Source organism: Nycticebus coucang, chromosome 14, assembly GCF_027406575.1.
Source record: "Nycticebus coucang isolate mNycCou1 chromosome 14, mNycCou1.pri, whole genome shotgun sequence".
NCBI lineage: Eukaryota > Metazoa > Chordata > Mammalia > Primates > Lorisidae > Nycticebus > Nycticebus coucang.
Genome location: NC_069793.1, coordinates 47,917,671 through 47,941,760, shown reverse-complemented (window position 1 = coordinate 47,941,760; position 24,090 = coordinate 47,917,671). Strand labels below are relative to the sequence as shown.

At 35.1% G+C, this 24,090-nt stretch overlaps 1 protein-coding gene across 14 annotated transcripts in view; it reads right to left on the bottom strand.

Annotated features, from left to right (window-relative positions):
- Positions 1 to 24,090, bottom strand: part of SOX6 (SRY-box transcription factor 6) — a 667,807-nt gene that overhangs the window by 436,015 nt on the left and 207,702 nt on the right. Inside the window, exon 1 of one of the 14 annotated variants that reach the window (XM_053562396.1) lies at positions 7,302 to 7,371. The exons of the other annotated variants lie outside the window; for them this stretch is intronic. The gene's annotated coding sequence lies outside the window, so the exon portion shown is untranslated. Of the gene's footprint in view, positions 1 to 7,301; positions 7,372 to 24,090 lie in introns of those variants that run through there. 14 annotated transcript variants of the gene reach the window in all.

Sequence of the window (24,090 nt, the reverse complement as noted above, 5' to 3'; positions counted from 1 at the left end):
AAATCTGTAAGTTTATATCTTTCACCAAATATGGGAAATATGGGTCATTATTTAATATTCTTTCTGCTCTTTGGATATTATTCTCTTTTCTTTTCTGGGAGTTATGTGTGCTACAGACATTTTAATATCCCTAAAGCTCTATTCATTTCTTTTCCAATTTTTGTCTCCGTTCTTTAAATTAGATAATTTCTATTGATCTATCTTCAATTTTACTATTTCCTGTCATCTCTATGCTGCTGGCTATCCCATCAAGTGATTTTCTTATTTCAGATATTGTAATTTTAAAGTTCCCTTTTGGTTCTTTTTTATACTGTTTCTCTCTCTGCTGAACTGTCCTTTTTTATTTTCACATTTTTCTGGTTCTTCTTAGGCTGAGCAATTTTGTATTACATCTTGTAACCAATATGATGTGAAGACTCTGGATTCAATTACTATCCTTTAAATATAGTGTTGCTCTTTATTTATTTTAGCAAGACACTTGCTCAGACCCAAGCTGCATACTTTGTCTTACCTGCAGTGAGCAGCAACTCAAATACTTGTTTAGTTTTCTCTGCCTTTCCTAGGCTGTTTGAAACCTGTCATGTGCATGCATAGTTTGGGGATCAGTCAGAGATTTGCAACATAAGAGTTGGGATTCTACTTTTATGACGCTTTCCTTTCTAGGATTACCCCCCTCACTTCCTAGCAGCTGGGGTTGCCCAAAGTCTGTTCTCATTCTTCAAACCAGAAAGAATGCTGGTTTTCCTACAGTGTATTAATGAGGTTGTCCATCACAGAGTGGAGCCTGGCCTTGAGAATGGCCAACACACCCAGTTTCCCTCCCTCCTTTCTTCCAAATACCATTTCCTCTCAAGATTTAGTCTGCCTTGAGTTTCTCTCCAGTGCCTTTAGATAGTTGTTTTTTGTGTTTTGCCCAAAGTTTTCGTTATTCCTATTCAATTTTCAGTGAATTAATTTAAAATGGCCTTCTCTCACTACCAGTTACCTCTGGCAATAAAAAGTTTTTGTATTGCCACAATGGTGTGGCAGAATAAAGGGTATTGAGCTTTTTCACTTCTCCGTGCTCTCACAAACACTACTCCACTACCTACAATGTGTTTATTAAATGAAATGCCAATAATAAACTTAAAGGTTCCATCTCAACTAGCACCTACTTCATGAAAACCTTACCTGACTACCCCAGAAAGAATTAGTTTTTCCCATCCCTGGTTTACCCAATTTTCTAGAACATTATTCTACACTTATTAATTTATATATCTATCTAGCCAACAAATTTATAAAATTCTTTTATGTAGGAATCTACCTTTTTCATTTTACCCCCTTTGTGCTTGGCATATAGTAGGTACAAACTGATGTTTGCTCAATGAATGAATGAATGTATTCAGAATAAACATTTTTCTCATCAAGACAATCATTTAAGAGCAGTGAGGTACAGAGGCATTAAATCACTACTCCTCAACAGCCTTCAGAATGAGGATTAAAAATTGAAGTAAGCAACACAAATAACATATAGAGGAAGAGGAAAACGAGTATGTGAAAGATCACATATCCTTATTCTTTTGATCCTAACCTCACGCAAATGATTCAAGGAAAGATAGTGGGAAGAGGGAAGATCAATGTTTATTAAGGATTCACTCAGTACTAGGTACCTTTATCTATCTATTTAATTCTCCTAAGCCTACCACGTAGAAATTTTCTAGACCATTTTATATATTTTAAAAAGAGAAAGGTTTTACCATTCCCAATTTTTGAATTCCTAAAACTTCAATTGAGAATATTTAAATTGGAAATAACTCAGATGTCTACCCCTATAACAATGGTACATATATAACACAAAATGTTGTGCATAAGAAAATGAGGTAAAGTTATATAAACTAAAATATAGCTCAAAGCCATAATTTCAAATGAAAAAAAAAATGAGCATGTAAAGTATAAAGCAGTATGTATAAAAAGGGAGACTGTTACCCTTACATGAAATAAAACTGCATATTTCTATATCATGGTATATATTTATATATGATTATACAGAAAGAAGTTTGGAAGGACATAAACCAAGTTGAAAATAGAAATTATGCTTGGGGAAAGAAATAGAATATAGGATAAGGAGAAACGTTAAGGAAACTTTCTCTCACTCTTTTTCAAAAATTATTCATGAAAAAATGTTTAATGATTTCTTGCTGTATACCAGGCACTGTTATATAACAAGAGTGTATCTTGTTTATTACTTATATAATTGTAACATTTTTAATAATTTTAATGAAAGTATTACCTCAATAAGGGAAAACTAAAATAACAGAAAATCCCTAAAGTATGTAAAACGTGATCCTTTATCTTCTTAGTATAACAGAAGTTAAGAAGCTTTTTAAAGTTAAGTAAATGAATTTATTATCATTTTTTAAAAACTGTTCTTCCTAACTCAGTTTAAAATTCTTATTCTCCAGATCTGAACCCTTTAGAGAAACAACCTGATTTCTTTATTTTCCCTTGAAATACATTTCCATTCTCTATACCAATTCTTCTGAGGTTTGGGAATATATAGTGAAGTCTAAAGTTCTTAGCTGGGATAACTCCAGCTATCAATTGGTATCTACAGATAGAAACACACTGTTTCTTTTAATTCATGAGCTTGAATAACCTAGAAAATAAACCTGGACTTCACGAAGTTCTTTCTTACCTTCTTACAATAGAGAAGTACGTTTTTTGGCCCTTTAATATTGAAATAACTTGGTGTGACAATATTTTAATCTTTCTCCTCAATTCTTTCAAGGATTTACTGCCTCAACAAAGAAACCCTTTCCATTTTTAGACAAATGTTAACTGTTACAAAGTTTTTTCTTATGTTTTCCTGTGACTCTGATCCCCGGGACTTTCACCTACTAACTTGTGTCTGGCCCTCAACAGGGGCCATATATATACTTTGTCCTATGACAGCACTGCAGCCATCTCAGAACAGTGCTCGATTCTCTTAAGACTTGTGTTTTTCAGAATAAACATGCCTTGTTCTTTTAATCTAAGAGAAGCTTCTGCGAAATAGCCTAGGAAAGTGTGGAAAATTAAATTTTTCTGCAACCAGGTTATTTGTTCAATTGAAATAAACAAGATTTGGTTTTACCTTAATGCAGCCATAGCCGCCTTTGATAATCATTACAAACATCTTCAAAAATAAATACCTCCCTGCCTGCACATGTGTATATAAGCTACATACACATTAACCTACACTTTTTCTTTTAATAAATCTTTTTAAAATGGGAACTATTTTTAAACTCATTTGACTTGGGTTTCTACCCAACGAGCTTGTACCCTCTGCTTTATCACAGGGCCTCATTTGAGCTACAGTTCATATACTCCAAATTACATTTCATTCTTTTAAGTTTACACCTGTTTCTCCTTATTTTTACCCCTAAATTGTCAGGCAATGACTTAATACACAATGACTTGACATGAAACTTCATAAGTCTTCTTTATAACAGGCTTCGTAACATATCTTTGTTAATTATATGTAGTTAAGCATCTCAGTTACATTTGTTGAAAACTATTAACTACTTTGAAACTTTAGCAAATAAGAGAAAATAAAATTTTCAAATCTGGAAAACCTATGATGGACATCCACATAATTCATCCTTTCCTTAGAAGAATGTAATTATAACTTCCAATCTAAACCATTTGGGGAAGGGTGGCTGGGGCAAAGTTGAGGTGAATGTTCATCTTGCCTAGAAAGCTACACCTAAGAATTTTTTTTAAAAAAGATTTTAATCCTGCCTCCTGTCCGGTTTTCCTAGCTGTGAAACAAAGATAGTAAGAGTCCTGTTTTAACTATTTTGCAGGGTTACCATAAGACTTACATAAGATACCATATGAAAAAGTTCATTGAGAAGTATAAAATGTTTTTTTTGTTTTTGTTTTTTTTGTAGAGGCAGAGCCTCACTGTACGGCCCTTGGGTAGAGTGCCATGATGTCACACAGCTCACAGCAACCTCTAACTCTTGGGCTTACGCGATTCTCTTGCCTCAGTCTCCCAAGAAGCTGGGACTACAGGCGCCCGCCACAATGCCCGGCTATTTTTTTGTTGTTGCAGTTTGGCCGAGACTGGGTTTTAACTCACCACTCTCAGCATATGGGGCCGGCACCAAAGTACAATATTATTAATAATAATGACGCTTTCTGTGACCACAGTGAGACACTCTACAAATTTCCTCCCTGTAACACTAAGACATTTTAATTAAATTCTCTTTTTTATCCTTTTTTGTTTTTGTCTCCTTTTCTACCACCAAGAAAAAAAATTTCAGCATAATGGGTTAGCCTTGGACTTTAATTACAAAAGGCCAGCAAAGATTTACATAGAATACAACATAAGTATATTCTGACATTTCATAAACCCCAGCCCTCCTCTCAGACTGACTTCATTTTCCTTTTCCTTTTTTTTTCTTTATAACCTTTTCTACATTCTCCTGGAAAAAGATAAAAATCAAACTGCCTAGCAATATTACAGCAACTATCACCATATGCATTTTTTTATACTTATCTACTTTAAAACTCTTACAAATGGCCCCGTGATTTTTCTCTGCCTAAGTACCAGTTATTTTTTTCTCAACTGTGTCCTAAATTTTTTCCAGATTTTTAGACCCCACAATAGGATCATAGCCATTGGGACTGCTCTATAAGTTTACAGCTTGAAAACTCAGTGTTTGTATCCAGGAATGCTGATTCCTCCAATTGAAGAAACAAAAGTGAAAGACTATACTGAAAAACAACACTAAAAAAAAAAAAAAAAAAGCTGCTAAATGTTCTATAGCTAGATATTAAGAAACAAAAACATCACTTCACCTCCCTAACCCCAGTCTTTGTTAGCATCCAGTTGCATAATTGTATCTAAACAATATCCAAAACAAACAACAAACTCTATCTTAATAAAAGTAATTTTCATCTTTTCCCTTAATCACCCTCTTTTCCTTTCTCATACACTACATTCCTCTCTCTGATAACGACAACAAATAGTTATTGAATGCCTGTGAGGTGTAAGACCATGTGTGCTACATGCTAAGGAAAACATCAGGGAACAAAATAGGCTACTCCAGAGTGAAGGACGGACACTAAACAAAAATAACACAAATAAATACACAATTTTAAACTGCAACATCTGTTATGAAATAAATTAAAGGATAAAATGCAAGATCTTCAAATGCAAGATTTGAATTGGACGAATTAAGCTAATTTTTCTCTGAAGAAATGGAATTTTAACAGGGACCTGAACAATAAATAGAAATCATTCTGATGAAGAATGGACAGAAGTGCATTCTAGTTGGGAAGACATCATCATGTGAAGTCCTTCAGACAGGGAAAAAACACGGAAGGAGCAAGAAACCGACAGTAGACCAGTATAATAGCTGGATCGGAAAGAATGAGGAGGAGAAAGGCAAGGACTGAGGCTGGCAACTTAGGGGCTAGACTTTGTGGGGCCAGGGCCTTTTATGTTAAAGACTTTTTGTTTTGTTTTGTTTTTAATTAAAGGGTAATAATAAGCCAAGAAAAAGTCTTTTTTGCATCCCAAAGAATGGTAGGTGGAGTCTTTCCTACAATACAAAGAATATGAAATTTAAACATGAGTAAAAAGAAAAGCATGAAAATGAAAAACACTATTCAAGATAGTGTTTACCCCTGGCATGAAGGAAAGGAGATAGAAAATTGGGGAAAGCTTCAACTGTGGTGTTAATGTTTTATTTCTTATAAATAAGTTATTTATTATGCAATTCATTATATATTTTTGTATGACTGAAATTTTAATAAGCTAAGAATTCACTGGTTCATTTCCTCTCCCTCTTCTTTCCCAGATTCATTAAATCACCTCAATTTTGAAAAAGGTAAGCATATAGAACTTCGGAGTCTCCTCTCTTAAATATTCTGTTTCCTGTGCCTTTGTTCTCTAGACTTTTAGCATCAGATGTAAAGGCTCTTTAATTACCTGATCTTTTGTTCTATCATACACTATAATCCTCAGAGCTTTTCAACAACCACAGAATTAATATAAGGATTAAATGAGATGAAAAAAAAAAACACAGCATTTAGCATACAAGAGCTCAATAAATGTTAACTATTATTTTTATTATTTCAAGTATTATAGTCTACTATTTCCTGTCCTAAATATGAGCCAGAACATTGAAACTAAAAAACAAAACAAAACAAAACAAAAAACCCTGAGTGTATAAGGCCAAGTAATGCTCTAGTATTTCGAATGTATATATACTATATTCACAAATACATATACACAAACACATGCATATATACAAAGTATATTTCCAACAACTGAATTTTTTTTGAAGAAGAAGACACTTTTTCTGTGCTCATTTAAGCATTAAATAACAAAATGTTAACTTGAGATGTTTTTAATGCCACTATAGATAAATATACAGGTAAAAAAAATCCTGCATGTGTTGGTGCACAATTGCATTTAAAGGCAAGTTTAATATGTTTACTAACTTCTTCTAAGTACAACAGTGCTACATTGAAATGATTTCTGATTACATAAAGCCTCAACAGTATTTAGTATGGCCCATATTATATTTAAAAGGCTCATTTTTGTAACATCAAGTAATTCATGAAAAACTTCACCCTTAAAGAATTGAATATTGACATCAAAATTTCTTCTACAACAGGAGGAGCAGCCTTTGGTGAAAGAACATTATTAAAATCATATCTTTTCACTTAATTTTCGTTGTACAAATAGCACAGATCCTCTCATTTCTCTCTCCTTCCAATTCACAAATACAATAAAAGCTGTCTTTAGAAAGATTCTTAAATTAAACATCAGGATGAAATAAGTACTGGGACTCCAAAAATATCAGAACTTATGACAATTTTTGTTATCTGAATATCTTATAGAATCTTTATGTGAATATTATACTTTAAATTATATTTTCATACTTAAGAACCCAGAACCTGTTCTTGTGGGAAAAAAAAACAGTTTGTCACTCAAGATTCTTCAGTTTATATTACTTGAGGTTTAACTTACATTGTTTTAGTAATCATTTCTCCATGCCCATTTCCTTGTTCTTAATCACAAACCTAATCAAATATTTTTATAAATATTCAAAATTAAATATATTTATCTACTTATGTAAACACTTTTCAGTTAACTTCTGCCGATAGCCTACATAGGAATCTTATTAACAACATTCGGAAATGTTTTTTTTTGTTTGTTCCAGCAGCTTGTAAATTCACATTAGACTTAATTGTTTAAATAAATCAACATTCTGCTCGTTAAAAAATGGATATAAAAGATTAATTCCAAGTTTTGTTTTACTTACCAAGCTCTGCCATTCCACCCCACTGCCTGAACAATATTATCAGCTCTTCGAATACTCATTCTTGCTAAGTAAAAGGATATTTCTTCTCTAGCTGGATTAATAATCAACTTTCTAGATAGTTCATTTGTAATTCTCTTCTGGTTAACCCTTAGCATTACAGCAGTCTGACCAACTCATGGTAATCAATTTATAAAGAGGGAAGGAAAGGAGAAAATTGATCATGAAGAAAAAAAAGTAAAGTAAAAAGGAGAGACAGTTTAGATTAGGCCCCCCAATAACAATCACTCTTACTCTTTATACTAAAAGGTATAAATCTTTGTTGTATATTATAAAACCATTCAGGACATAAACACAAGAAACAAGATAAATGAAGAGGAAAATCTAACAGGTTCATAGCACATAGCCCAGTGAATACCAAGACCATGTTTACTGCTTTCTAACGTGCAGATGAACGCACCTCAGCTCTGGGCATAAGAGATACATTTTCTCTTTGTAGAAAGGTGTTTCAAATTCTAAATGCCTCCTCTCTGAACAGTTGTAGACACTTTGTCCCTTATCCTACAATAACTGCCATCCCAGGCTTTATGGCAATTTTCTCCACATGTGATATATAAACACTGATATATAAACACATCAGAATAATCCAGGATGCTGTAAAACATACAGACATCTGGCACCCACTTTAGACATCCAAGCACCCAAGTGATTCTTATGTACCTTAAAAGTTAGAGAGTCTTGCTCAAAGACTATTTTTGACCTCATATAAGTGAGACTCCAACACAATCCCTGGGAACTCAGAATAAAATTGTTTATTCTTGCTAGTTTGACCTTGACCTTTTGCCTTTATTCCAGTCACTAAGATTCTACCTTGTTTTTCTGTATCTGGGAGCAGTAGTTCATCTAAGACCACGACCCTTCCATGGGCTTGGTAATCTTCCACACACAGACTTTTCAAAAACTAAAATCCGTGTTTAAACTCCACTTAGTATCTATGGTATTTTTTATGGCCTAGCTACCTAACTCTCCCTGTTACCACTTGCCTCATACATATTTTTCTTTTTTGCTTTGTCTGCTTTAATCTCCTGTTCTATGCCTCTCTTCTATAATGGGCTACAATTGTTGGTGTCCACTGTCCAGCATTTGAGCTAATACATTTTGTCTGTTCTATTAACTTTCTTCCAAGGCTGCTCTCATCCTACTAGATCCTTACTAGTCTGCTCTATACCTGCTATGATAACAAGACTTTCCTATTTACATCCAGACATATGAAATAACAAAAAGGTCAAAAGACAGACACTGCAGCCAGTGGTTTCACAAATTGTTACAAAAGCCCATGTTCATAGTCAGAACCAAGGAAAAAATAATGACTATGAAAAAAAGAAAACCATGGAAAGCTAAAGGGAAGTCCTTGGAAACTAGAATAGTAGAAAGGGCAAAATAAATTTTTGAAATTCAATTCCAATCATTTGTTTTTATTTTTCTAAAATTGATTAAGAAATGTCAATAAAAACATAATAATTTAATATAAAGAAAAGGTTAAGATGACTAAAAGAAAATAATAAACAAAAAAAAAAAGAGAGTACTGAGCTATTAGAACTCAGAAGACTTTGATTTCTCATGGCCTGTCTACCATGGTTTAGGTTTATGATCTAGACCAGCAGTTCTCAACCTGTGGGTCATGACACCTTGGGGGTCTCCTACATATCAGATATTTACATTACAATTCATAACAGTAGCAAAATTACAGTGATGAAGTAGCGACGAAAATAATTTTATGGTTGGGGGTGACCACAACATGAGGAACTATCATGGCAGTAGGAAGGGTCGTAGCAGTAGGAAGGTTGGAACCACTGATCTAGACTAAGGCTCTTAACTTTTCTGTGCCTCAATACCTTATTTGTAAAATGAATATAATAAATCAGTCTTTATGCTTCCCATAGGGTTATTCTGATAATTCAAATTATTGAAGAGGTTTGAAACTATAAATACCATATAAATACATATAAAGGATTACTACAGCTATGTACATTGCTATTATATAAAAGATTATAATTAACACATCCACAAAAGGCATACAGTGGTGTTTTGTTGTTGTTGTTTTATATTATTTTTAATGGAAAGCATAAACCATGCACAGTGAAAAAAGTAAATAGGAGTTTGTGAAATGTCTTTCCTAAGCAAATTTTACGAATAATACTAATATCAGTTAGGGGCAGAGTAAAGTAAAATCATCCCAACCAGATTAATTTGAGTTTGTCCAGGTCAGACCTAAACCTTAAAACTTATCAGAAATACTTCCTAGATAAGGAAAGGAATCATTTAGAATGACCCGGGTAACATTTCCTCATTCAAAACCATCGACCTAAAGCTAGAATTCAGACTGATTTCAAGTTGCAAAAGCTTAGGGTATTTGTTGAATGACCTTTAGACTTTATCCAACATTGGCCTAAGATTTAATCAGGTGCTATGATTTGATTTAACTGAATAATGTATACACATTAAAACTGAGAAAGTGGACTCGGCACTGTAGCTCAGTGAGGAGGGTGCTGAACACATACACTGAGGCTGGTGGGTTCTAGCCTGGCCCGGGCCTGCTAAATGACAATGACAACGGCAACCAAAAAAATAGCTAGACATTGTGGCGGGCACCTGTAGTCCAAGCTACTTGGGAGGCTGAGGCAAGAGACTCACTTAAGCCCAAGAGTTGGAGGTTGCTGTGAGCTGTGACACCACAGCACTCTACCAAGGGCAACATAATGAGGTTCTGTTTAAAAAAAAAAAAAAAAAAAAACTGAGGAAGTGGAAGACTTAGCCAGTGCACAAATTGGTTGATAAGAAGAGGATTGTTTTTGACTTAAAAAACAAACACTTCCATATTTTTTGCTTAAGTAAACTCATTCAATAAATATTACTAAGCACCTACTATGTTCTAGGCATTGTTCAAGACTTTGGGGAATGTGAGTGACAAAAATAGTCAAAAACTCTCTGCCATCATAGAACTTACGACAATGGCAAAGAGGCCAATAAGTTTAAAAGATACACAAACTACAGTAAGTAAAGTTGATAAAGGGTCTTCAAACAAAGGGAATAGAATGAGACAGATGAAGAATGTTTGGAGGGTTGCAATTTTCAATAGGATAGTCAAGGTAGATCTTACCAAGATGACATTTAAGCAGGGACCTGAAGAAGTTTATGGGTTTTGGTGAGGTACTATAATCACAGGGGTCTTTGCAACAGTTTTAATTTTTTACCATTTTAATAATAAATAGAAAATATTCTTATAAATTGACTTTTGTCTTATAACAAAAAGTTGTAAATCACTGAGTTAATGGTAAAACAAATTGTGGTATAGCCATGCAATGGTAAATGATATAGTGATTTAAAATGTTCTCAAAGACTATAAAAATGGGAAATCCAATAAAATGACGTTTTTAATATAAGAATGTATCTATAGCATGGCCCCATTCTGCAATTTTTTTTTTTCATTTGCTCAACAACTATTTTTTCAAGTACCTACTATGAGCCAGGCACTGTTCTCAGCACAGGAGAGAGGAACAGGCTAGACATGTTCTTTCTTCTCATATACACATAGAGAAAAGACTGAAATGAAATGCATCAAAATGTTACTAGGGAGGAAAGTTGTTTATTATAAAATAATATCATGGATATTTTACTTTCTCTTTTATAATTAAATATAGTCCAAAGTTTCTAAATAGTCCAAAGTTTATGTTTCCAAATGCTTGCAAACATAAACCATGGCATCTATACTTATCTAAATATTGTGGTCCACATTTGCTTTGAAATATCTGTTTGGACAAAGCACAAATTTGTAGTCTTAAAATATTCTACAAAATTAATATTGCACTTTTCAATAGTATACCAATTTTTATGTCTCATAGCATCTAATAAAATTGAGGAACATCAGTTCCTTTTCTACAGAAACAAAAACTAAGAAACAGGACAGTTAAGTAATTTGCTGCCCTAGAAATAAAAAGTGTTTAAACTGTAAAATATAATAATATATATGAAAGAACTGCACACCATGCCTAGGTCAAGAAAAGATTGCTGATTCTGGATCCTAGGCATTAGGGTACATCTCTCCCCACTTATGCTGGGATTTTTTTTGTTTGCTTTTGCTGTTTTGTTTTGTTTCTCACGGGGCGGGGGGGGGGACGTACCATTTATTTAAAATGGAGCTTTAGTAATTATTTTTAAAATCTTATTTGAATACCAACCTCTATCAGATGTTAGCTTTATTCCATCTCCTCCGAACCACTAAAATGACCAGTAAACAAGTTAAATACGTTCCTATAAGGCTTTTTCATTCTTCCTTCGATATCAGCTATTTTATATTTAAACAATATAACAAATGGCAGCTATTTGTCTACCTCTAATTAGTTGAGTTACCTTAGGAAAGTCATTTCAAATTTCCAGTCTCACTTTTTTTATTTTTCTGATACAGGAATTGAACTAGATGATCTCAGAAGTCTTTAAGTTCTAACGTTTCATGAAGTTATTATTATTTCAAGTCCACGCAGTATTTACAATAAATTAAGAAACATAGCTTCTCAAAGAAGAAAGGCTATAGTAATAAGGATGATGGGCTAAAAAAAGAATACAAAGACCCAGGATTAAAAGAGGATTTGAAACTCTCCCCAAACCCCTGGACCAAGCCCAGCTTCAATCACACAAGAGCTGTTTTCACATAATAAAGAGCAGATATATGAAGGCTTTTCAGATCTTCAAAAGATAGTCTTTTGCTTATAAAAGATAAAGTTCACTTATTCCTACACTTCCTCTGGTTCTTGAAACATAAATACACACACCAACAACAACCACCCTAACTAAGTGTTTTAATATCGATATGAAAGGAAAAAACAAGTCACTCATTTTGCTGAAATAAAAGTATTTTAAACTCAGAGAGGGTGATTTGGTTTTGAGGGGTTTTTGTTTAAAAAATACTGTATTCAATCCTTTTCTATCACCTCTTCTATATATAAAACTCCCAATAGCTTTAAGAGTGGCATTTTCTTATGTACATAGAGAAAAAATTGTGTTACTATTGCAGCAACATCTAAACAATTTCCTGTAAACTTTCTGTGATAGAACTCATAGAATTTATGATAAAACCCTGTAGAGTGGCAAAACAAATTTCTTTCATATTTATCATCCATTTTATTCAGAGTGCATTTGAAGGAAACCTTTTAAGAACACCAGTAATGTGAGAAAGCTACAACAACTAAATTTATTGTTAAGTATCACATCACTGGTCCTCCTAGGAGTTCAGGAAGAAAGCTTAAATCACATTTCCTAACACATTGGAGAGCTTCCCAGAGATGTGATGACCCACAGAGACAAACCATCCAAAGCACAATGGAATCTCGGAGGTTGTGACAAAGAAATATCGCTTTATTTAATGAAAGCAAATTGGAGTTATCTTTTATTTTTTAACAAAACACAAACTCTCCCCTACCCCATTTTTCTTCTTTCCTTCCTCCACCCGCTCCTGTTTCACCTGACTAAACTGTAGGTATTTGTTCCATCACCTGACTTAAGGACTGGCTAGAAATATTAGACAAAAACAATCTACCATTGTTACATGAGACAACAACCTTTCATGTCCTTGAAGCTCACCATGACCTTTCATCTTTCCTATCCCCAATGGTCTCTCCTAACAACTAAAACTACACTCCGTTGGGCTGAATTCCAGATTGTCATAAAAGGAACCCTGTCCTTTCAAAACAAAACCAATTTTTACACCAAGGTGGGGGAGAAACACAAGTTCATTGTTCCCTCACAGATGGAAGTTGGAGTTACTAAGGCAACTGCTCTAATCCTTCTTTTTACCACCTTTTTCACATCACTGGCCTATCAAGTATGCTACCTTTTAACTCATAAGCTCAAAAGCTGGTAGTCTAACTGGCTGCCCTAATTAGCTACGATTTTCACACTACAGACAACATGATGAGCTAATCGAAATTTGCAAAATAATGACGTACCTCCAGCAAATATTCCTCCTCCTGAGGCCCAGTCTTAGAATAACAATAATGAGACCATTATTAGAGAAGGGCATTAAAATGCTGCACTGCTGCTAAACAGAGAACTTAATTGTTCTGGTCTTGTCCATTGAATCAACAACCTATTGTTGTGGACTTGAAAAATAAAGGACTGGAGAATGGGTGCCATGATGATTGGTCTGTGCGGCCATACCAGCACTCTGTAGAATTGTTTTCTTTTGAAACTCTTGATGGACTAGTAGTTTTGTTTAAAAGTAACATAAAAGGCGATTGTCTGGATAAAAAGTCTATTTATTGAAATCTTTAGAAGCAGTTGCATGGATTTGTTCGTGACCCCTGAGATAAAAACATAGTGACCATAATAACACCATTTGTAGAGAGCTCTGTTACCGCTGCCTACAGTAACATAAGATAAGAGACAGCCTTTTCTAACTACAGTAGGAAGGAAGGAAGTACTTCTGAGCAGAAAGCAAGAATGATAAAAGGTCAAATACTGGATAAAGCTCATTAATCTCTGAAAGAAAGACTTTTAAAAATAATGCTAATTTAAGAATTCTGTACAATTGCTACAGATTCAAGCACAAGTAAAAAGGCACACAGCTTTTTTTTTTCTTTTTCCACTTTGAGCTTCTTTCCTTTAGTAAAAAGAGGATTAAAATAAAATGATTATTAAATAACTGAAGCAAGATGTCTCAGGATAACCTGGCAAACAAGAAACCCAAAGGTTTCCAGATAATTATTCTTGTGGTCATCCCCAGTCTATATTGAGAATAACAAAACACCAAAGTTAAAGGTTAACTAGTGCAGGATTCTTAGCAGTAGAAAAGCACTGTTTACACACTGTAAACGTCTCTTCTATATGGAGCCACAGTATATGTTTTCTGTAAAGTCAGGCCAAGATTTTAGCATTAAATTGTGGGGGAGGGGTGTACGTTTCTTCTTTGGGGTAGGGGGTCTGTTTGTTACCAAGTGAAATTTGCATTATATAAAAATGTATTAAATTGTAAATAAGACCTCTTGTTTCATTCAATCTGTGCTTTGCTTCATTTATCTTCATCTTGTTAAGCTAAATTAATTAACAATCTCACTGTTGCACACTTTCTCTTTTCATTACATCAAATAATGACCCATGTATGGAGAAAGCCCTCACCATGGGCATTCTGCAACTCTACTGCTAAGAAGAATTTCTGTGTATCAATGTAGCAATATTCATTTTATAAGCATTTATTAAATGTACTTTTCATTGTTAACAACCAATTAAGCACCTAAATTCCTAATTATTATCAATAGAAAACCATTAACAAAAAGCAGAACTGAACTAAAAGTTGCAAGACACTTTAGAAAGGAAAAAAAGCTTTTAGGTTACTCTTAACTTTCTTTATGGACTAAATGTCCACAACTGGGTTTCACCTAAAATAAGAAGAAACACACGCAAATTTGGTAGGTATGTTTTCACAGATACAGCACAATATTGCATAAAAGCTTTAAAGACACACCCTAAGCTGTTCCACTCCTTGCTGTGAAATGTCTAATGTGATAAATTGGATGATTAGAATTTCATTGGTAAATCCCATTATTTTAAATCTATAAGAGTGAAATGTGTTAAACTCTTTTGTAAGTTTTCTTTTCAACCTGAAACTCTGTGGCATTTGGAGTTATGCAAATGGACAAAACAGTAAAGCCCTTTTAAATCTTTTCCTTGATCAACCAGAGCTTCTTTCTCCAATCACAGCTTTGTGCGTGATATCTTTCTGCTAGCATTTCTTATTTAATTAAAACAGACACTGACAGAAGGACATGGATTAGTACTGTAATGATGCATTTACTTAGATTAATCGGAGGCTCCTTTTAGAGTAATAGCTTAAACAAAGAACAAAAGGAAATTGTTATGAAACAGCCTTTTATCCCAGGCAAAGGTCGCATTATGAGGTTTTTAATTTTGTCAGCTTCTGTTATACTCTGCCTTGCTAGTGGAACATGAGAAGTGCTTTTACCCCCAATAAAGCCAGTTATTATAAAAACAGCCATTAAAGCTGCAAATTAAAATGTCTGATTTTAAAACAGGTTACTTAGCTTTCAGAATACTCTAATTAGCATGTTGTGCATTGTTGTGAGGAAAAGAAGACTAAAATGCTAATGACCTACCACCAGGTGACCACACTGCTGTGCAAAATAATAAGGACCTTTCCAAGGAATATGATGAATTAACCAAGTACAGGTCCCCCATTTCACATCCCAAGTACAGCTCCAGATGAATGGAGGGCCATAACTCTTAAGATATGTTCTTAACTGTTAAGTAATGCCCTGCCTCTGTCCAGAAGACTCTCAGTCAGATACTCTTTATACAGTCACCAAAAAGCAGACATCTTTCTAACACAAAAGAAACTAAATGACATAGCAATACTAAACAGAGTCTGAAATTAGAAAAAACAACCGTTATTTGATTCCAAAGAATTAAAGAAACAGACCTCTTGTTTATCCCTTCTGTTTTACTGCCTCCACTCACTACTACCTCTCCTAAGCCAAAAGTTGCTCTTAACAAAGTGTATATTGTCCTATGCATTTCTTATTAGATGAATTTAACTAAATTACTTGCCCTATTTTCTTTCTCTGACTTACCTTTCTTTATGGACTACATGGTTCTGTGCCTTATAAGGCTATAGATAAGTCTATCATAGATTAGGTGAATATGTAGACTCTGTGAAAAATAGCTCTAGAATTCCCCCACAGAGAAAATACATTCCACTTTAAGTCAAATCTCACAGAAATACCACTGCATATCTTGCTCTGGAAATTTCTCAAAACAAAATATGAAACAGATATTTAGAACAAACAATACAATCATTCAGGATCCTCAGTAACACTGTCTAGTAGAGTCTTTTGAAAAAGCGATTATCTAAGGTTGTTATGAATCACCTATGGCCATAAGAATTCTGCAGGTTTGACCACCTCAAAACTTGGCAGCTTAAAACAATAAGCATTTATTTAGCTCATGCATTTGCAGGTCAGCTGGACATTTCTCTCGTTTTAGTTGATCCCACTAACATGTCTCGTGGTTGGCTGGCTTCTGGCTCATCTAGGGATGCCTTGGCTGTGACAACTGGTGTAATTCAACTCTGCTCCATATGTCTCATCCTCCAACAGGCTAGCCAAGGCTTGTTCTTCCACAGTGACAGAAAAGAGCAAGAGTGTGAACAGAAATGCACAAGTGCTTTTACAAGCCTCTACATGTGTCACATTTGCTAACACCCCATTGGCCAAAGCAAGCTAAATGATTCATCTCAGAGTCAAGGGGTGGGGCTGAAAGCTCTGTCAAGATGGGAAGGGTACTGCAAAGTTTCATGGCAAAGGTCGTGAATAAAGGAAGGATGAAGAAAAATCAGAGCCTTTAAAGTAATCAGTCTTAGCAAAAAGGTCAAGGTCATTTTGATGACTCACAAAGTTCTTTAGCGGAAGCCTCTGTTTTGTTCCATTTAAACTAATGTTGTCTAGATAGCTACTTAAAGTTGACATTTTTACTTTATTAAGTGAGAAAAACTCTTTTAAAAAGCAATTAACAAACAACCCCATCACACCTATCTCTACTGATCTGTAATTTTAAAATTATAACTAATAAGCTGATTCTAAAATGTAACTTATACATGTTCACCATTTATTTTTGTGAACTGACTTGTGAATCAGTTGTATGTATCTTAATAAAAGACCTGAAAACCACAAACATTTTTGTCTCTGACATCTCCTTTCTACTCACAAAAGCAGCTAAGTTTGGGGAGATAACAGATGCTAGACCCAAAATTTTATTTATTACTCTATCTCGGGTAGTATAGACAATTTCATTCCACAGAATTTCAGAAAACAGTATTTCACAGTCCTTTACTACAGCAGACATAGCTGAAAAAGCATTTTAAAAAATTATTTTTAAGTCCAGTCTCTACTACTCAACATCCTTATTTTTCCTCTAATATTTTTCTGCAAAAGGAAAGCAAAGAACACTGGTCTGAGCATACTACAGGAGACGGTGCCTTAGAATAAGAGAATTAAGAAGTTAATTTTAAGTTCTACAAATTCTGTTTCTGACCAGAAGAAGCAAAGATCTATGAGGAAAGTATTCTTGATGACTACACCAGTTTCCCAGAGTTAATCTGGCAGGGGCCCTAGACACAGTTTTAGGAAGATACCTAGAGCCAGTTACCACCAGTCTTTCCACTCACAAACACTCATCCAGCAAAAGAAGGAGTGATTACTGGGCAAAATTCCTAAACCCTGTGGCAAGGGAAATACTATCCTATAGCACCACTCAACAATTATCCCTGTGAGCAATTAAAATAACCAGTGAAGTGGGGCTCCAAAAGGAGCCTTCAGCCATTCCTTCATTTCAGCCAGCACTGACAATGAGGGCTGCCAAAGCTGGCGCTAACACCCGAGGATCAAGAAATAAAGGCCAACAAAGCTCAATCTTGCATCCAAAGCCACTAAAAAGGAAATTAAATGACATGGAGAAAACTATCTTTAAGAATTACCCAATTAATAGAGAAAAGGAAAAAAAAATGATAAAATTCTTTTGTAAGTGCATTTCACTTTTCCACATTCCTTTACAACTTCTTTTAATAATAATTTTGTTTTAAAGCAAAGCCCTAAATGATGGTTTGCCTTTTATAAATAAGGATGATACCAGGTAAAAATGCAATCTGCACTATTTTTCTAGTGTTTCGATCAACCAAATCCTCTCACCTGGTTTTTAGCAAGAATCATTAAAGCAGTGATTCAAAGTTACGGAACAGAGCAAAGCTAAAAGGTCCATATAAGAATCAACTAGCATTGTGCCCTCATTAACACTGGGTTCTGAACAAACAATATGCTCATGTTCAAAAAGCTGTATTAATTCTTCTCAATGGAAGCCAAGTTGGATTTAACTCAAAATTTCCTTTTAAAAATATCTTTGCTTTGACAGAAGGGCAAAGAGAAAGAAAAACAAAAGCACTTGGATATCCGAAAGGAAAGGGCCATAGAGAACAAAGATGAAAAAAGAATGATTAGACTCCCTAAGAACATCATCTCTGCATATTCATACCTGGTACATGGTATGTGCTCAAAAATTGTGTTCATTTAAACCATCAGACATTTAGAAGAACAGATAAATACAAAAAAAAAAAAGTAACCATATTCTTTTCAAAGAAATTATATCACTAATCATGTCAGATATTTAGGAAGCCCAAACATTAGACTTCCTAAAATTGGTGCTGAACTATTTTTAAAAGGATAAAAAGAGATGAAACATGGGTCAAATTACATGTAGAGCCACACTTACCTCCCCAGATTTTTTGTTTGTTTTGTTTGTTTGTTTATTTTTTGGAGGGGAGATCTCACTATGTTGCCCAGGCTGGCCTCAAACTCCTGTGTTCATGCAATCAATCCTGCCTCAGCATCCCAAGTAGTTGGGACTTTAGGCATAAGCCAGTACACCTGACTTGGTTTTTGATTGAGTTAAAAATATGACTAAAACTAAGGCCAAGGAGAGACTCAGAAGAATCATGTCATAAATGGCTTAATGCAACTAATGGAGTAATTGTGGGGCATGAAGAAGAAGCTCCACCATTTCATCTTCACAAATTGCATTTGGTTCATGAACAGAGTAAGTATTTAGCTCCAACTTTGGTACAGGATCCATTTTCTCTGTTCATTTACCTTCTCTGATAATCAGTATCTTCCTTAATCAATGCCATCAACCTGCTATTCTCTTAATCCCAATTGATTGCAACATAGGTCTGCCAAAATATAGTCAAAGATAATCACCAAAATAATTGCACAGCTAGACAGAAACTTAGAGAAGGCAACATCAACATCAATGCTTCTATCTCCAACTTTCCCCTTGCACTCTCCCTCAACCAAAAACAACAACAACAACAAAAAAAAAAAAACCAGCTATCTTAGATGGCTGTTCCAAAATCCTTTAAGGATAAAAATATTATTCTTCTCAGAATTCAAACTTAAATTGCAAATGGCTCTAGGAGAATAAAAATATCATGAGTTCTTTCCATACTAATACGTATATAATTCTCATTTTATCAAGCTAGGATATTCTTGACTCCAAAATGAAATAAAGACACTAAAAGAGAAAATTATAGACTAATCTCAATAATGAACAGAGATGAAAAATCCTTATATCTTAACTAATTCTACAATGTAATAAAATAAAAATCGATTAGCAAGTACATTTTGTCCCAGTTATGCTAGACAGTTTAGAAAATCTGCCAATAATACAGATTAAAGAAGAAAATTTCTGAGCATCCCTATAGACGCAATAGATTAAAAAAAAAAAGAACTTCATAGTTATTGGAAAAATTCAATATGCATTCCCATAAAAGGCAGAAACAATGTCTTCCCTGAGTTTAAAAAAAAAACAAAACTTCAGGCCAATTGTAGAATATCTCAAGGCCAACAGAAAGACTATCTAAAATAAAGCCGAAATGTACAGAACACAAACTCCCACATGTTCACCCTTACATGTGGCATCTAAGACAACTGAACTCATGGGAGCAGAGAACAGAATGGGAGAGAGGGAGGAATAGAGAGATGTTGGTCAAAGGGTACAAAGTTGCAGTCAGGCAGGAGGAATAAAGGATGATTATTTAAGGTGTGGAAAATAAGATTCTATCATTCCACACTGTAGATAACGTAACATCATTATGTACCTCATAAATATATGATTATAATTTGTCCAAAAATAAAAAAATAATTATTAAAAAATAAATCTTATGTGCATTAAAAAAAAAAAAAAGTAAGGCCCAAATGGTAACTCTTACCCAGAAAAGTTAAGTAAGAAGGGTTACCAGGGTAAGACACACTGTCTATGCAGGTCATGGCAAACTCTTTGTGTTTATTATGTAACATTAATTAAAAAACAAAGAACACATTGGCATCTATACTCTGATTACAGTAACATTAAACCATTTTTTAAAAAATAACAAGGACTGGAATCAAGCAGATGAAAATGAAAAGAGGTGACAAATTGTGAAACTTATTATTAGAAAAACTAATAAAAGTATATATGACTATTATGTGATAATATCCTGTGAGCAGCTTTATGGAAGGACAATAAATAGACATGAATGATTGAAAAGAAAGAAAATTGGTCAGGTGTGGTGGCTGAGTGCCTGTAATCCTAGCACTTTGGGTGGCTGAGGCAGGTGGATTGCTTAAGCTCAGGAGTTCAAAACCAGCCTCAGCAAGAGCGCCCTGTCTACTAAAAACAGAAAAAACTAGATGGGCATGGTAGTACATCCTGTAGTTGCAGCTACTCAGGAGGGTAAGGCAAGAGGATTGCTCAAGCCCAAGAGTTTGAGGTTGATGTGAGTTATGATGCCATGGTATCCCAGGCATGACAAGTCTTCATACCCAGGGTGACAAGAGTAAAACTCTGTCTCAAAAAATAAAAAGAAGAAGAAGGAAGGAAGGAAGGAAGGAAGGGAGGGAGAGAAAATTCAGCCCATAGAAAGGTTAAAAGCATAGCTAAAGAAAGCAGGCTCTTAAAAAAAAGAAAGAAAGAAAGAAAGCAGGCTCTTCCTAGGAATTATATCCATTTTAAATTTTACTTGGTCTAGTGTGCAAATTTGGGGTCTGAGGAAAAGGGAAATTCTACAAAATGTCTGATAATAAAACTTTAAAATCCACTGCCTCTGAGAAACTCCACCCATATAGCTAAGTATGCATGCAATTCCGAATGTGCTGTTGTCTGCAGGGACTTTCAAGGTTAATAGGCTTCTTTGATTCTGGCTTAATCTTAAAATCGCTCTAATGAGGGCCTTAGTCTCATAAACTAGTTAGCACCCCAAACTCTGAATGTAATCATTTCCTAATGAGATCATCAATACCCAAAGGACTTAGATCTCAGGCACTTAGATTTGAGGGTTTCTCCCTCAGGGTTAGGGAGAAAATTACCAACTTAAGACCCTGGCACTGAAGGTTTAACAGGTTAAAAAGATCAAATTTGATTGTATACATCCTTGCATGTCAAGAAAAAAGAAAACCAAGATCTTATTTTAAGGTAGACTTTTTTTTTTTTTTTTTTTTGTAGAGACAGAGTCTCACTTTATGGCCCTCGGTAGAGTGCTGTGGCCTCACACAGCTCACAGCAACCTCCAACTCCTGGGCTTAAGCGATTCTCTTGCCTCAGCCTCCCGAGTAGCTGGGACTACAGGCGCCCGCCACAACGCCCGGCTATTTTTTGGTTGCAGTTCGGCCGGGGCCGGGTTTGAACCCGCCACCCTCGGTATATGGGGCCGGCGCCTTACCGACTGAGCCACAGGCGCCGCCCTTAAGGTAGACTTTTTATTTTTTATTTTTTTTTATTGTTAAATCATAGTTCTGTACATTAGTGCAATCAAGGGGTACAATGTGCTGGTTTCATATACAATGTGAAATATTCTCATCAAACTGTTCAACGTAGCCTTCATGGCATGCACCGTAGGTGTGGCCCCATCCATTACCCTTCCTCCACCCTAACCTCCCCACTCCCTTCACCTTCCTTGTCCTTTTCCTCATAGTCTTGTGCTATAGTTGGGTTATAGCCTTCATGTGAAAGCTATAATTTAGCTTCATAGTAGGGCTGAGTACATTGGATACTTTTTCTTCCATTCCTGAGATACTTTGCTAAGAAGAATATGTTCCAGCTCCATCCAAGTAAAAACATGAAAGAGGTAAAGTCTCCATCTTTCTTTAAGGCTGCATAATATTCCATGGTATACATGTACCACAATTTACTAGTCCATTCGTGGGTCTATGGGCACTTGAGCTTCTTCCATGACTTAGCAATTATGAATTTGGGCTGCAATAAACATTCTGGTACAGATGTCTTTGTTATATTGTGATTTTTGGTCTTCTGGGTATAAACCTAGTAAAGGAATTATAGGATCGAATGGCAGGTCTATTTTTAGGTCTCTAAGTATTCTCCAAACATCCTTCCAGAAGGAACATATAAATGTGCATTCCCACCAGCAGTGTAGAAGTATGCCCTTTTCTCCACATCCATGCCAACATCTCTGGTTTTGGGATTTTGTTATGTGGGCTACTCTTACTGGGGTTAGGTGATATCTCAAAGTAGTTTTGATTTGCATTTCTCTGACAATTAAGGATGATGAGCTTTTTTTTCATGTGTTTGTAAATCGTGTGTCTGTCTTCTTTAGAGAAGTTTCTCTTCAAGTCCCTTGCCCACCCTGAGATGGGATCACTTGTTCTTTTCTTGCTAATACGTTTGAGTTCTCTGTGGATTCTGGTTATTAGACCTTTATCGGAAGTATAACCTACAAATATTTTCTCCCATTCTGAGGGCTGTCTGCTTGCTTTACTTACTATGTTCTTGGCTGTGCAGAAGCTTTTTAGTCTGATCCAGGTCCCAGTAATGTATTTTTGATACTGCTTCAATTGCCTGGGGAGTCCTCCTCATAAAATATTCACCCAGGCCGATTCCTTCAAGAGTTTTCCCTGCATTTTCTTCAAGTATTTTTTTCTCTTTTTTTTTTTTTTTTTTATTGTTGGGGATTCACTGAGGGTACAATAAGCCAGGTTACACTTATTGCAATTGTTAGGTAAAGTCCCTCTTGCAATCATGTCTTGCCCCCATAAAGTGTGACACACACCAAGGCCCCACTCCCCTCCCTCCGTCCCTCTTTCTGCTTTCCCCCCTCATAACCTTAATTGTCATTAATTGTCCTCATATCAAAATTGAGTACATAGGATTCATGCTTCTCCATTCTTGTGATGCTTTACTAAGAATAATGTCTTCCACTTCCATCCAAGTTAATACGAAGGATGTAAAGTCTCCATTTTTTTTAATGGCTGAATAGTATTCCATGGTATACATATACCACAGCTTGTTAATCCATTCCTGGGTTGGTGGGCATTTAGGCTGTTTCCACATTTTGGCGATTGTAAATTGAGCTGCAGTAAACAGTCTAGTACAAGTGTCCTTATGATAAAAGGATTTTTTTCCTTCTGGGTAGATGCCCAGTAATGGGATTGCAGGATCAAATGGGAGGTCTAGCTTGAGTGCTTTGAGGTTTCTCCATACTTCCTTCCAAAAAGGTTGTACTAGTTTGCAGTCCCACCAGCAGTGTAAAAGTGTTCCCTTCTCTCCACATCCATGCCAGCATCTGCAGTTTTGAGATTTTGAGATGTGGGCCATTCTCACTGGGGTTAGATGATATCTCAGGGTTGTTTTGATTTGCATTTCTCTAATATATAGAGATGATGAACATTTTTTCATGTGTTTGTTAGCCATTCGTCTGTCATCTTTAGAGAAAGTTCTATTCATGTCTCTTGCCCATTGATATATGGGATTGTTGGCTTTTTTCATGTGGATTAATTTGAGTTCTCTATAGATCCTAGTTATCAAGCTTTTGTCTGATTAAAAATATGCAAATATCCTTTCCCATTGTGTAGGTTGTCTCTTTGCTTTGGTTATTGTCTCCTTAGCTGTACAGAAGCTTTTCAGTTTAATGAAGTCCCATTTGTTTATTTTTGTTGTTGTTGCAATTGCCATGGCAATCTTCTCATGAAGTCTTTCCCCAGGCCAATATCTTCCAGTGTTTTTCCTATGCTTTCTTTGAGGATTTTTATTGTTTCATGCCTTAAATTTAAGTCCTTTATCCATCTTGAATCAATTTTTGTGAGTGGGGAAAGGTGTGGGTCCAGTTTCAGTCTTTTACATGTAGACATCCAGTTCTCCCAAAACCATTTATTGAATAGGGAGTCTTTCCCCCAAGGTATGTTCTTGT